This window comes from Dermochelys coriacea, chromosome 3, assembly GCF_009764565.3.
Source record: "Dermochelys coriacea isolate rDerCor1 chromosome 3, rDerCor1.pri.v4, whole genome shotgun sequence".
In the NCBI taxonomy this organism is placed as follows: domain Eukaryota; kingdom Metazoa; phylum Chordata; order Testudines; family Dermochelyidae; genus Dermochelys; species Dermochelys coriacea.
Window position 1 is genome coordinate 35172044 of NC_050070.1, and position 3660 is coordinate 35175703.

Consider the following 3660-nt stretch of genomic DNA (forward strand, 5'->3'; position numbering starts at 1 on the left):
TATGAAGGCTGTTTCTTGTAGCTACTCTAGGCAGCTTGGAGGACTTCTCTATTGCTCTTTTCTGGGGTGGGATGAGGCAGGGCCGTCAGGCCTGCAGACCTAGTGCACCCTATCACAAGATTTTTTTTAGTTCTCCAAATTGGAGAATATCTGGGTGTTACAGAAGTTAAAAGGTAGAGGTATGTGCAAATGTGCGAGCATATATGAAAGTGATTTATCTACTACTTCTGCTCTTTCAGTGCCTGGTTTGGTTACAGCGTTTCTTAATAAACTGAGATAGCAGCACCATAATCCACTACCCTCAACCACTGGGAAAAACTCAGAGTAAAAAGAATACATGCATTAAAACAACATTCTCCATGCATTCAAAAGAATGAGTGATATATCTACCATGGTTTACTAATGACTTTAGCTTTTATCAGGAAGTTAGTATCAGCAAGATAAATCATCTGCATTCCATTTTATCAGGCTTTCAAACGTAATAGCTATCATCCATCCAGACCACACAGGTCTATATCTCAGGTAAAAAGTAAAACAAAGCTGTGTGGTCTCATTTGTGAGCACTGTAAGGACAACTTATTGTTAACCTTAAAATCTATTGCATTTAAGATGAATAACCTATTTTCAGTAACCTTAAGTGATTATGCCTTGATTTTTTTCTGCTTTCTAAGTCTATCACAAAACCTGCCAGAGGAAAGTGCAAATTACACCTCCTTGCACCAGCCTAATCTTCCCAATATTCCAGCTGAAAAAACCTCCACTGCTATCTTCCCTCAAGATTTACACTGAGGTACAGAGGAAGAGACAATTTAATTTGTGATGAAGCTCAGACAGTGGAGATCATTGAGCAGTTACACTCCCTAGCCACCCCTTTTGTGAGACATCACCACTCACTTTTAAGCCTGCACAGGTCCTTTGTGTAGAGAATAATGATGGAGTGTAAAAGAGGTTGCAGCCATTTTGTCCTGTTTCTTACAGACATCTGAGAAGGAAATTAAAATGGCTTCTCATCTTTGCCGATGGGATGAGTTGAGCCAATCAGGGAATGGGAAAAATATCATGTGATTTCTGCTATGACTTTCGCCATGCAAACTGGAAATTCAAAATGAGTCTCAATCATGAGAATTGTGACCCAATTCTTCACTCAGCTGCACCAATGGAATCTGATTCACCTCTGCCCCTCCACAGATCCCTTGCCACTTGATTCCCTACCTCTTGTTCATGCTGTCCATCAGTGGAGTTAGGTTGGTGTGAACCTGATGTATCAATTGAGGGGATCAAGCCCTCCAGGTTCACGAAAGCTTCATAAACTCAAAACCAGCTAAGTTTCATGTGTGCTCATCACCATGGGAGTGGCTCTGTTTCAGTGCCCATGTGGATTCTGGCCATCTCAAAAGGGAGGGGGAGGAAACAGGGCCCATGGTTTTGCCCATCCTACACACCAGCCACCAGAGCTGTTTAGTCATACAAGAGAGCAATGACCCATTAGTGGGTGTGCTCCCTAGTGCAGGCTGGGGCACTCTGGAAGTCCTGGACAGAGGCTCAGACTACAATTCACAGTCATTCTTTACAATTACAACTAGTCGAGAAAATTAACTCAGATCTGATATTTATACTTTATGCTCTGTGGTTTGTTAGAAAGAAGGCCACCACTGTGGCTTGAATGATTGGTAGTATGCTAAGAGTTCCATTGTCTGCAGCATTACAGAAAGTAGAATTCTAATGTGTCAAACTGAATGGAAGCTTTATCATTCATCCTTTTAAGTGGTGTTATCACTAATATGCCTGCTAAACAATAGGAAAAGCATAGGAACTGGAGTGACAGCTGAGTTGCAAGTAGGATGAGTATTTGAATACCTGTAACATTACTTATCCCCAGGAACACTAATGGTTTAGGGCAGAGCTTCCCTAACTTTTTCATAAATATGAACCATATCTTGGTAGGGAGAATAGGATGGAACACTTTTTATTTAATCTGCAATTACAGACAGTCTCCTCTCTCACCATTGTGCATGCACACTATTGCAGTTGCTTCCATAGGAAAATAGAGAATATAATCTGTTAGCTGTCTTTCACTATTCATTTCCTTCCCGACTTCTTTTGTCCTTTCCCCTTCACATGCCTGGTTCCCCATACATGCTGTCCTACACTACTTTCGTCTCATCACGCTCTCCTGGACTATACCGTATTACTTGACTGCTTCATTCCTTTCTCCTCTGAGTATCCCTCTATCTGGAGGGGCTGGCAGTCCCCCCCTCCACACACACACACACACACACACACACACTAGTGGCTCTGGGCTCCCAGGATAGCTCCTGCTTTCTTTCTTCCCTTAATAGAAGGAACTATGTTCATTCCTGCTCCATTGCGTCCAGTCATTACAGTGCCAGCTCCTTCTTTTCACTGAAGAACGTGGACACCTGCAAAAGCAGATTTAGAGTCCAATCCTGCCCCCAAAGGAGCCACTGGGCTAGAACCCTCTTCCCTGAACCTTGTGTAATCATTTAGATTGATGCATGTAAAATGCCACTAAATTAGAAGGGTCATGACTTACATCCACTTTGCAATAAATGTAAATGACTACACAAGATGCAGGACAGTGGAGAATCTGTTCCAGTAAGAACTTTGCAGTTGTTGTCAATGGGAGCAGGATCAAGCCCTGAAAACCACTGTTCCTTTTGCTGGTTAGTTAGTGCTGTTTGTGATGGCTATGAATGAAAACTAAAACTTCCTACCATAGGGTACATGCTGCAAAAATCAGGCAACAGAAGGAGGATGCAAGGGACTAAAACAGGAATAGATAGAAAAGTAATAAAATAAGGACTGTTAATGCTTATTTGCTCTAAAAACATCCCAATTCCTCTCTAAATATTACTCAGGGTTCAAAAGTTACCTGCCAAACCTGAAGCAATTGTATTTTCAGCTTTGGAGAGGTGCCTTCATAAAATATGCCCTCTTTGCAGAAAAATCATACATTGAAACAGCCTGAGATTAACTTAAACATGAAATGTTTTTGCAGAAATTAAAAAACCAGGGTGGGATATTTAAAAGCAACATCACTTTTCTTGGTTGAACTTCTACCAGTTTTAATGTTTTGATAGTATCACCCATATGAGATGAAGGAAAGCTGTAGGGAAGTAAAATCACAAAAGTTGGGTTTAAACAGCTTTTTTTGATTCAAAAGTGGTCTAGGAGCTTTGTCCAGCTGCACCCACTTTCTCCCTGCAGATGAAAGTCCAAATATGTGACTTGCATATATGGAAGTATCTATTCAATAATATCAACACTTAAATTCCCAGGGCAACAGGACCATTAATTACATTTCATCAAACCAGTTGGTTAGGCCTTTTGATACAATACAATCATGTGGGCCAAATAGTGTAAGGAGTTATATTCCTTGCTACCTCAATTAAATTAATGGGAGTTGCACATGGTGCAAGTCAGCACAAAATTTGGTCTAGAATTTCTATAGATCCCAAATGAGAGAAACCTACCAAACATCAATGGAATGCCTTTTTGTTTAACAGTATTTGACTTTACACTTTAGAGCAGAAACCTGCCTCTTGGTAGTTCACATAACGTAAGGACACTATCTCAGCATAACAACTTTAATTGTACAACCATAACCCTTCACCCCAATTATGTTCAGTCTTGGCTTAT